This window comes from Osmerus mordax, chromosome 2 (genome assembly GCF_038355195.1).
Source record: "Osmerus mordax isolate fOsmMor3 chromosome 2, fOsmMor3.pri, whole genome shotgun sequence".
NCBI lineage: Eukaryota > Metazoa > Chordata > Actinopteri > Osmeriformes > Osmeridae > Osmerus > Osmerus mordax.
The window spans coordinates 15133471-15145897 of NC_090051.1; the positions used below are offsets into that span (position 1 = coordinate 15133471).

General features: G+C 45.2%; 1 non-coding gene across 1 annotated transcript; it reads left to right on the top strand.

Annotated features, from left to right (window-relative positions):
• Positions 1-3862: 3862 nt before the first annotated feature.
• On the top strand, positions 3863-3936 carry trnan-guu (transfer RNA asparagine (anticodon GUU)). Its single transcript has one exon. It is a non-coding gene; the product is annotated as a tRNA-Asn (tRNA).
• Positions 3937-12427: the final 8491 nt, after the last annotated feature.

A 12427-nucleotide genomic window follows, 5' to 3' on the forward strand; every position in this document is an offset into this window, starting at 1 on the left:
TTTATTGTAGTTGTATTTACAGTATATTAAAAAAGGGCATTTTGGACATAAATCTAATATATTTAGATTTTTCTGCTTAGCCCTCCAAGCCTTTTGTTACCGTAAGCGTGGAGCACAGCTCTGTGGACTATTACAGTATGATACAGATCCACAACAAAATGGACTGAAGACCTGGGAAGAGATGATCTTTGAGGCAGCGGAGGTCCAGTCGGAGATGACAGGACTGGACGGATGAGCCTTAGAGCTTGGCCACGGGTGAGATGTATAGCCTCTGCTCTACGGCTGGGAGAAAAAGGCTTTAGCTTATACAGACAGTAATTGCATCATCAATTATAGCTGCTAAACGCCTTTCAACTCACAGCTGATACCGCCACTATTAACCTCTCCGCACCTGACCAAGGTGAACACTAAATCTTTAGATATGACACACACACACACACCAACTATGCAGGTACACACTGGTTACAGGAAGACAAGCTAGTGAACACTCACATAAACAAACAGACACACACACACACACACACACAGAAATACAGAGGAATGGATTTTTCCGTGCCTCAAAACTAGTACTTCAATAAATTGCAGCTCACCTTTTTTTTCCTCCCCAGGTATTGACTCAACTGCTGGCTAGGAATGTGCATGTCACTCGAATCAAATTAACTTTTCCTACAGTGCTGTTCCGTCGAGGGACACTTTATTTGGAGTGCATGTTTTTAGAGGAGCAGAGAGGTGACCATCGCAAATCAGTTGTACATAGAGATGTGGTAAAGGTGTTTAGATACCCTGTGCTCTGTGTGCTTGTGTGTCTGTATCTCTGACTGGGAAATCAATACTGTCGCAGCCTAGAAAATGTCAATATGTGTCACTGTGAGTGTTTGTGTGTGTCGGTGTATACCTGTGTGTGTGGGTGTGTGTGTGTGTGTGTGTGTACATAATCCTGTGTGTATGTGCAGAGGTGTGTGTGCAGAGCCACATCTCTGTGGAGACACAGCAGGTCCGGCTGTATTGACTGGAGCTGCTAGGTCCCACATCCAGGAAATGACAGATGATTCAGAAGATGTCGGGGCCAATCTATACTACAACTCCCAGGATGCACTGCTTCTGGCATCCTTGTAGGACTAGATCTGCAAAGACATTCACTGTCATTGAATTATGTACATTTAACAGACGTTTAACTCATTATATTGTGTGAAGTTAAAGAGGCCCAGGTGCACATACACTCACCGGATCACTGCATTCTTCACTCTTTTTACAAAATGACCAAAAGGTACCCAATGGATTACACATCACTACATATAGTTTGGCATTGCAGATAGTCATTAAGTAACCATTTCACTGTAAACATGTCTACTTCTTTAACAATAGTCATATATTGTGTTCATGTAGCAGATGCTTTATCCAAAGTGAAGTTCGAGGGGGGTTACAAATGCCTTACAAATGATCTAACCTAAGATCTAAGATGGAGTCAGGTGGCTGAGCGGTTAAGGAATCGGGCTAGTAATCTGAAGGTTGCCAGTTCGATTCCTGGCCGTGCCAAATGACGTTGTGTCCTTGGGCAAGGCACTTCACCCTACTTGCCTCGGGGGGAATGTCCCTGTACTTACTGTAAGTCGCTCTGGATAAGAGCGTCTGCTAAATGACTACAAACAAAAAAAGATCCAGTTTGTTTCGTTGTTCCCAGAAATTCCTGAGAATTGGAAAACTAGAAAGTTTTTTGTGATTCACACCTTGTGTGTGTGTGTGTGTATATGTGAGTTTGTGTCTATCTTTAGCTGTGTGCGTGCCAGGGGCAGCAGCCTTTCTTACCTTCTCACCACTGGTCTCAGGGCGTCATGGTGACCCAGGGGACGCCAGTCACGCTATAGCAACAACATGCCAGAAGAACGCAGTACTCCTGGCAAGCTACATCCAGGTTCAAGATTAGGGTTAGGACTGAACTGAGGGGGGCACTTTCCCTTGTCATCTGTAGGGAAATATCTAATCTACGCCAAACTCATATATAGGATAATGTGTTTCTCTCTTTGTGTTACAGTTGTGTCTCAATTTTGGCCTGCATGATAAACAGGCGTCAGCACTTGATGAAGCAACTTGTGTGTCTCAGGATTTTTGCTATGGATGAAAATACAAGATGTGTTTTTGACCATGGGGACAGTGGAGCTAGCAAGTCAGTGGGGTACCCACTTCTGATGAAATTACATGGTGAAAAAGATAAAGAGGTTATAAAAGCCCTCTAACCCAATACTACAAATCTTAAGAGAGAGAGAGAGAGGATGGAGAGAGAGAGAGAGTTTGCGCACTATGCAGTTTTTTGTCTCTAAGCCTCAGGGTTCTATTTTCAAACAAGAATCAATGTTACTCCACTTAGAAGTCAATTGAAACTATTTTTCTGCGAGTCCTCACCCTGTTCATTTGCCTGCAGGGTCAGGGAAAGGACATTTTGGTTATGATGAAAGACAGTTTATGATGAAAGACCATTTTTACAGCTTGGTCACGCTTTGACATATTATTATCCCATTGAGTTAGGAATCCTCCCTCAGTCTTTCCAGATTAGTAGGAATTAGGAATGTCTGGATCACAGCCAATGTTTCAGATTGTTGTTTTTACTTCCATTTCTCATATCCTGTCAAATGTTCTCTAACTTCCTGTCTGTATGTCTTTGTCCCTATCTCACTCACCGCAGTCAGGTGGCTGAGCGGTTAGGGAATCGGGCTAGTAATCTGAAGGTTGCCAGTTTGATTCCCGGTCATGCCAACTGACGTTGTGTCCTTGGGCAAGGCACTTCACCCTACTTGCCTCGGGGGAATGTCCCTGTACTTACTGTAAGTCGCTCTGGATAAGAGCGTCTGCTAAATGACTAAATGACTAAATGTCTCCATCCTTCAGCTTTAACTCTCTTGAATTGAATTAGATATTAAAAGTTAAAGAGTTAAATATTCAAATAAACCTGCTTTATATTATTTACCCCTCTTTGGGTGAGGTCGTGGTGAAACAGAAAGCCTGCACACACAAACACACACACACGCGCACACACATACACATAAGTTTGCGTGGCAATTCTTTTGGGGATTTATATTTTAATCGCCTTCAAAATCGTGTATTCCCTAACCCAAACCTTAACCCTAACACTAACTTTAACCCTATCTCTAACCCTCACTTCAATCCTAAAACTAACCCTACAGTAGCTCCCAACTCTAACCATAAAACTACCCATAGCTCCTAACCCCAACCGTTAATGTCAGTCTAACTCTAACACATATTCTAACTCTAAACCCCCTAATATCCCCTAGAAATACTTGTGAGGACGAAGAAACGTCCTTTCAAGTTCAATGTTTCCTTAATTTACTGTTCTTGAGGGGACATTTTAACCCCCATAAGGATAATTAAATATGCCCACACACACACAAACCTGCACACACACACACACACACAAACTGGAGCAGTGAGTCTGTGGCCCAGCCATATACTTTTAGGAATTGTTGTCATCGAGGTTATAGGTGGGAGGCGTTCTCTGTAATTACTCTGTCAGTACTTTCCTGAAAAGGAGACATTATGTCCTCTCAGATAGTTCGCCCTACTCTGGAGAGCAGCAGTGCGCATGCTCTCTCTTCAGCTCCACTTATACCACCTCAAATGAACTAAGTCTTCACCACATATGTAAAGATAGGCAGAAAAGCAGATATACACACACACACACACACACACACACGCACAGATACACGCACACACACACACACACACGCTCAGACAGCCACAGGAATGCAGCATAGATGAAGCACACAGTGCAGAGTCCACACTTTCAGCACCATGGACAGAGACTGAGTGTGTGGAATGTTTGCGGCAGAGCTCTGGTGGCAGAGCAGCTGTCTCTGTGGCGCAATCGGTTAGCGCGTTCGGCTGTTAACCGAAAGGTTGGTGGTTCGAGTCCACCCAGGGACGTACTTCTTTTCATATGCAAACATGCAGTGCCATAAATGTGTCGCTCACTGTTAGAAGTACAGTAAATTCTCAATGCATGCCCTAATTCCCATGACGATATAAATAGCCTTCGATTTACTACCTCACGAAGGAAGATTGCCGTTTCATTTGCGCGTGCATATCCAGGTTAGCAACAATAGATGATTAGAAGCAGACCTCATCCTCAATACCTTCACTGAACATATGAAACGTGACGTATTCTGCAGAATTCTTTAATAAAGAAATAGGATGGCTCCAAGGGAAAACATAGGGATCAACTGCATCTTCCTACGTGAGGACATTGGGTACGCTTCCTTCGGACATATGAAGATGAAAAGGACATTGTTCTGTATTGCTTTATTTGCTGTAATGCAGGACCCATATAAACCCATCAACCCTAGCAAAGCCTCCCACAGATTAATAAGAAGCACCGCCATCTCAGCACTCGTCTGTTCATCCTCCCTTTTTTCCTCTCCGCGGTTTATGACAGGAAGTGAGCCGCGGGCTTAGCGAACACTGGGTGCACTGAGCGTAATTAAATCAAGCTTTAAAATGTAAATATATCATTAAACAATATCTGGCTCCACTAGCTTTAATTGATGCTCCTCCTGGAGGTTCAGAAGGCTGTTAGACTCCTCGATGTGCTGCATGGCTGTGATCTCTGGTGATGGGCCCTGATGGAGCCCTACTTTGCTGCGACCTCGCCGACACATCCAAGTGGCAGGCCTGTTGGGAACTGTATCGGGAAGGGAAGAGGAGGCAGAAGTGAGGGCTAAAGTGACGGGTCTGTTGAGGCTTCACTCTGAGGACAGCGTCTGGATAGACGGATTGGAATCCGAAAACACAACACTCACAGAAAGAGGGAGAGAGAGCGAGATAGATAGATAGAGGGAGAGAAAGTAAAGCGTAAAGCGATCCACTTCACATATATACTCCTGCCATATAAGCTGATTGGGAGAATGTCTTGAAACAGATTTGAGTGTTATTCATTATTATTCATTATCCTCTTCAATGCGGTCACTACGCGTCATGCATCTACTTGTAATGGTTGACAAGTGGAAGCGAAATATATACTTGAGGTTCTGAAACTGTAAATTAACCTTCTTTTCTGGTGTGGTTGGAGTTGCCTTGATTGAGTAGAAGAGTGTGGGGTCTCAGCAGTGAGAGCAAATAATTGCTCCTATTATTGGATTCTTTAATCTCGAAATACTTAAAGATTAGTTTGAAAAAGACCAAGGTGATGATGAATATTGTGAACTTCTCCCTTCCCCTCCCTTCCCTTCCTCTGCTCTCTTCTCATCTCCTCTCCCTTCCTCTCCTCTCCTCCCCTCTCCCCTCCTCTCCTCCTCCAGTCCTTCGTTAGCCAAATCCATTCGTTCTGTTTCAGCTGCCCACCTGAGTCATCTCCACTCCCCTGACAGAGCCACAGCAGCATCATTAACTTTCACCATCCCCCGTTAATAATCCTTCATAAAAATCCACACAACTGTTTATCATACACACCACACATACATTATTTTTTTATATCCAGCTCCCTCACTTGTGACTCTAAAGAAAACTACACAGCAGTTGCAGAACAGTTGTAAGTGTACCCCTCTGTCGTTGGCAAGAATACATTTCCTAGTCAGAGCACTAATGTGCTACAGTACGACTGAATAATTGAAAAGAAGATAGCTTCACTGCTTCCCTGCGTGTCTTGCACGACAATGGTTTGGTCTAAAATGACATTTAAAATGTGGACTTTCTCCAGGCCCAGGGTTCAGTGTCAATGGAATTCTGCGGGTCTCAAGATGTAACCTCTGTAACAGAGAAAGGGTGCCAGTGTTTCTCAGAGCTGGGGCTTTCTAGATTAGCATACATGCTAGTTAATTAAGAATGGCTAATTAACGTGAAGGAAAGCAATCAGGATGGACACACCTGTCTAATTACATGAAAGCTTCCAGTGTGGGTTTGTCTCCTATGGTGGAGACTTTAAATCTCCAGACTGAAGACTCCCACCTGATGACCTGACGTTTAATTAGAGGAGGGGAGGAGGACTGAGGGAAAGGAGGATAGGAGGATGGGACATCCTTGATTAGTGCATGGCTACTCTGGACCCAGAAGGCTAAAGAGAACGAGTTAGCGTTGAGTCAGGTAAAGTTTTAATAAAGCTTGGAACTATTTGGAAGTCTGTAGTGTGCCAATGATTCAGTGTGTCACAGTTACTTCCAAGGTTGTGTGTGTCAGACATTGCATAGTATGGTCAAATATACTAGACATTTTTCACCTTACTTGTAAGTAAAAAAAAAGCTTTTATGGATACAGAACACACATTACATGGCCAATAGTACATGGACACCACTCAGTATACGGAGAAATCATCATGGCCATTACTGTGAGTTGGTTCAGCCTTTGTTTCTATAACAGCCTTTTCTGGAAAGTCTACAATAGATGGATGGAGTTTTTGCTTCCATTCAGCCACAAACGCATGAGGTTAGGCACTGATGTTCAGTGATTAGACCTGGATGACCAGATGGTGCTAGACATCCCAAATGTGTTTAGTGGGTTTAGGTCAGGGATCTGTGCAGGCCAGTCATGTTCTTTCACATCAAACTATATGGACCTCACTTTGTGCATGGGAAATAATCAAGCCAAAACATGAAAGGGCCTTCCCCAAAATCTTACCACAGAGTTTGAAGCAACAGTATTGTCTAGAGTTACTTTTAATGTAAATGTTGTTTTCTAAGTCTGTGTTTTTGTGATAATTGATCATGCTGTACTGCATTTTATGTATTTATATTGTATTGTAATATTATTTGCCTGGACCCCAGGAAGAATAGTCTCCACCATGGTGTAGACTAATGGGGATCCTTAATAAATAAATAAATAGAGTGACATTTCATACTTCAGCATGAATAAATCCATCAGTAGAACGAAGGTTCTAGCCCGAAAGCACGGTAAACAACCCCCATTGTTAATTTAGATCGATTTTCACCCAATGAACAAAGCGAGGTCTGTATAGTTTTGTTGAGTTTACTGTGGGAAAAATTTGATTGGCCTGCAGCTGACCTAAACAACATCAAACACATTTGGAACACATTCTAACGCCATCTGCAAGCCAGGTCTAATCACCCAACAGTAGTGCCCAAACTCCCTAATGCTCTTGTGGCTGAACAGGCACAAATTCCCACAAACACACTTCAAAATCGTGTAGACAGCCTTTCTTTCAGAGAGAGGCAGCTGTTATAGTCACATGGGGGACAACTCCATATTATTGCCCGCAGCTTTGGAGTGGAATGTACAAGAAGCTCATGTAGGTGTGATGTTCAGGTGTCCACATACTTTTGCCAATATGTAGCGTATATATTAAAGAAATGCTTACTGGATTGTGCTGACTGAGTTCCCTTGCATCAACCAACCACTGTACCATCTACTCAATTGATCTTTCTACACTACTGCTGTAGTTTTGAAGTTGGTTTCCAGAAATAACATATTGGTTAGCAAACCCCCCCTGGCAGAATTCCTCTACCAGGACATAAATAGACTGGTTTGTCCATCAACAGGTCCTCTGGGAACGGGGCTGCTTCTGCTTGTGCGTTGAGGCGTCCTGAGAGAAGCCTGCCTGAGGCTGGCGATGGAGAGGCTCCTATGCTGTAAACGAGCTGATTGAAATCAACTGGAAAGCCCTCCCCCTCTCCTCAGCAGGGCAATTGCCAGATGGGGCTGCCATTTATACTTCCTTTTATTCCGTTTGCCTGGCATATGGACAAGTGGCATTCATTAGGAGGAAGATGAGGGACAGAGAGGAAAAGACAGACTTGAAAAGAGAACGTAAGAGACAGAGAAAGAGAGAACAGAGAGATATAAAGATAGATAGGGGGATGAGGAAGGGAAGGGAGGGAAGAGCCATTTAAGAATGAGAGGAGAGAGAAGAGGAAGTGAAACATGGATATGCATGAACGTTGGAATGTATTGTAATTAAGCTGAAGATAAATACTTTTGTGTCAGAGTGATTTTGGTCCATCGGCCTTCTCGTTGATTCATATTTTTCTATGAATTGAAGACACCATAAATTGACAGAAAAATACATAAAATATAGTAAATATAATAGACATTTTGCACATTTTATTGGAAAAGATGAGAAAGATGAGAGCTTATGAGAAAAAAAGTGAATTTTAAAGTAATAAGGCCAACTTAGTTTCAAAAGCCTTGCCCAAGTCTTTCTAGCAAGCTGGGGTATGCTTGAACACCACATGGTTTCTGTGTGCTGTGGGTGTTTCTGTGTGCCGTGTGTCTGTGTACGTGTATGTGTGTCCATGTGTGTGCTCTGGCCAGTGTTTGTTTGGCGTTGTTTTGATCGTAGTGCGTGTGTGTTTGGGTTAGGTTGTGAGCGTGCCCAGTGCAAGCCTGATGGCGTGCCAAGTGCTCCCTGTGGGCCAGCTGTGTCTTCCACTCTGCTCAGTCACCGTGAACACCGAGGAGACAGAGTGCTGCACACAAAACCACTTTCTCCCTCCCTCTCACTCTCGCTCTCTCTCTCTCTCTTGCTCTCTCTCTCTCTTTCCCTTCCTCTCTCTGTCTACCTCCTCTACCCCCTTCTTCGCTCTCCTTAACTTCCTCCTTCTCTCCCTTCTCGGTCTCTTCTTACACCCTCTCTCTCTCTCTCTCTTTTTCTCTCGCTGTTTCTGTTTTACCTTCTCTTCTACGATCTCATTTTTCACGGTGTGTTTGTTTCCCCTCTGCTTCCTGCCTATCTTTTCTCTTTCATTACTATTTTCCACTGTCTCTATTTTCCTCTCTCTCTCTCTCTCTCTCTCTCTCTCTCTCTCTCTCTCTCTCTCTCTCTCTCTCTCTCTCTCTCTCTCTCTCTTTTCTCCCCACCTTTTTCTCTGCTTATTCTCCTGCTATTTCGTCGTCGCTGCCAGTTCACCATCACAGGTCTCTTCCCCGGATTATTCCATCCGGCCATTTCTCACCATTCTAAAGGACCCCAGCTTGCACCGTTCTCCACTGTCTGAACCTATTGCATTAGCTGTTGTTCCTGCCTTCTTCCTCCCCCCCCCCCATTCTGGAGAGCCTTGCCTGTAGTTGTTGTGGTTGTGGGTTCAGTTGGAAACACCGACACTCCACCCTGACTGTTGGTTCTCATTTACCCCTCATTACCATCCCCAGCACAGCGTTGAATTATGGGCTTGTGCCTGTGCTTTCTCTGTGGGTTCAATGATGAACCAAATGAAGCGTTGTCGTTTTTAAGGTGATTTCCTTCGAGATGTGCTGCTGGCCCATTGCCTGTGGCATTTCACATGACTGCTTTTATAAGACGATAGGAAGCTGTTCACTTCCACTTGGCTGGTAAAAGCGTTTGTGTGCGTGAGAGAGGGCGGTTAGAGGCACACACAAACACACCGACGAGCACACACACACATTCAGCAGCTCAGTCTGTGGAACAGCTATTCAAAGTCCACAACATTTACATAAAAGAGGACATTTTGGGCACTCAGGGACAGCTGACCATTCCCACAGTGTACACACACACAGAGACCAAAGGTTTGTTTTCAGGTCAAGATCAAACGGCTCTTTCATTGGTTGATCCTCGGGTGTCATAACCTTGAATAGGTAATGTGGGACTGATTGATTGGTTGATTCATCAGAGGGAAGGAAAAAATCGTAAATGAACTCAAGAGCGACGGTACTGACACAGATGCACACACACGCATGCCTGCACTATCGCCCACAATCCCCCACACACACACGCACGCACACACACACGCAAACCCTGCAGTCTGCATCTGCAATTTGTTTAGGATTAAAGCCGCTGTTTGACTTTGTGCGTCTGCAGGTATGCGAGGGTCCGCTAGGGTCTGTGTGACGTGAATGCAGTCAGCAGAGGGTGTCCGTGTCCGTGTTCGCGTTGGAGTAGGCCCATGTTCAGGCCGGGAACGGTTCAAAACACTTGTTGGATCCTTCTTTTCTATCCCACGCGCCATTCCAATTACCACCCCAGAGATTATGAGCGACTTCTCCGTGACAGCAACAGTGAATGGTCCATTACATCCCATAATAGCTTTTACTTAGACATGATTACCACAACAGGGTGTCTTTGGGAGCTACTGTAGACAGGCCGACGGTGCCTTGATCCAGATGTCCCTCTAAAGAGGAGCCTAACCCTTAGTTGGAGCTAGTCCTGAGGCCTGTGTTAGTTCCGGAGGAGCCCCAGTACAGTAGCAACTACGATGTATCATCCCACAGGATCTGATTCTGAAAAGGTGAACAGACCATTCATATTAACATTGAATTGGATGCCATGTTTCATGATGTCTGGATATGAATATCAAAGACTAACGGGAACACGGTTGGCGGTGTTGGCGATGCTAGCTAGTTGGAGGGATCCCAGCATGCCGTGGGCTGGGAGGGTCAAGGAGGTCCCTTCCGGGCACAGCAGGTGAGAGAGTTAATGTGGTGTATCACCCTCCAGAAGACCTGCTCTCATTACAAACCACTCATCTCCGACATGGACACACACACACACCCGTGCACGCGCGCCCCCACACACATGCCCTTGCACAAACACACAGACACACGTGTGGCAACAAACGCACGCACTGACTCCCTCACACCTATTCGCCTTCTCTCCATTTCATGGCTGTTTTGTCCTCTATTTGCTTGACAAGACAATGGATAATAACCCTGGAATAGCACAGGCCCAGCAAATGAGAGTAATCAAGCTGTCTTGTCCTGGTGCCGTTCAGGTTCAGTCTTCACACTCTAATTATCACCCTGGAAACCAATGTTCCGCTTTAATTGTTCTGATGAATGAAATATTACAGAGAGGAGTCGGGCCTCAGCCAACCGGAATAACAGCTTTTAGCTATAAAATGCAGCCGAGGAGCAGAGGGGAGTGAAGGTGACTCAGAAGAGGTAGAGGTAGAGGGGCGGGGGAGAAATAGAGAGAGAAAGGAAAAGGGGGGGGGGCTTCAGAACAAGAAATAAGGAAGGGGATGCTGGGGGGGGGGATAGATGACGAGGGAGAAAAGCATGTGACAAAGTGTGTGTTCAGAGAGCCGAGGACGGAGTGAGATGGGGAGGAGGGTGGCTGGTGGGTAACTGGTGTCTAATTGTTTAAAGATAACACACAAGGGGGTGTCCAGCCTGTAATCAAGATAGATTGCCTTCCTGCTCACCTTATAAGGCTGCCTAGGAAAACGCCTGTGCCTCTAGGACTAACCGACTTTCTAACACGGCAGTGTTTGGCATGGATGGGACTGTTTGTGTGCACACCAATGGCCTTTCCATAAAACTTAACAGAGTATCTCCCAACTTATTAGCCGACAACATTCAACAGCAGTTTCACTCCAAATCGTATGAATAATTTTTACAGTTTGCTTTAAAACGCTTCGAGTTTTACATCCGTTTTGAAGACACTCTTGTAAACCAGGCAAAACAAATCGACAAATGAAAAATCCAAATGCATGAAACGAGATGCTTCCCCGGCATCTGTTCAGACTTTCACTGAGATCTGCATCGCTGACTGCTTATAGATCCACAGCATCTCTTCAAGCTGTCAACAAGCGGCATCTTTCACAGGCGCGTTAGATTCTCGGCAGAGTGTTTCACTACATATCAAAACGCTAAATAGCGTTTTTAATATAATATCTGTAACCAAACGTTCGGTGTGCTTACATTATGTACAGAAATATACTGTATGTGCAGTATACTGTCGATCTGGATCTTGGAAACTGTCAGTGTCATCAATACTGGAGTGTTTGGGAGAGGTGTGGAGGTTCCTGTCATTATTGAAATCAATGCGTGGCCCAGCGGAGGCGCCCAGGTGCCCGAACAGCGGGGCAGAGAGGGAACGAGACGGAGAACGCTTTCTGCTGACAGGCGCCGGGTGTGAGGGGTGTGTGTGTGTTTGTGTGTGTGTGTGTGGGGGGGGGGTGTGCTGGGGGGGTGCCGACGCACTCTGCATGGGGAATCGGAAATCTGCTGGATCTGCATGGCCAGAACATACACACACATATAGGTACACACACACACACACTCACGCCTACACACGTTCACGCACAGGCACCCTTACCTGCACGACCAGGCGGATTGAAACAGCTTAGCGGGGGGGCCATTGGTGTATAAAGATTGGAGTGAAGGAAGTTCACTGAGGGCTGGACTCCAGAGGGACATCCTGCCTGTGGACACAGATGGACGCAGCTACTGGATCACAGCTCCCGTCACCTCGCTGGGTTTGGAAGGAGAGAGACAGCAAGACGAGAGGCAAGGACCGACACAAACCCCAAGAGATTTCTGCACCCCCGAAACTCCAAACAGGTCTCCCGTACACACTCATACGCTTATCACGTGCAGTTAGGTTGACGATAAACTTTTATCAAGTTTCAAAGTGAGGAGAAGTGCTCATCTGAGTTTTCTTTGGAGCCAGGGCGGCTGATTGCGTGCCTGCCTCTCCCTAAACACCTAGGCACAATGTAAATTATGAATCAGA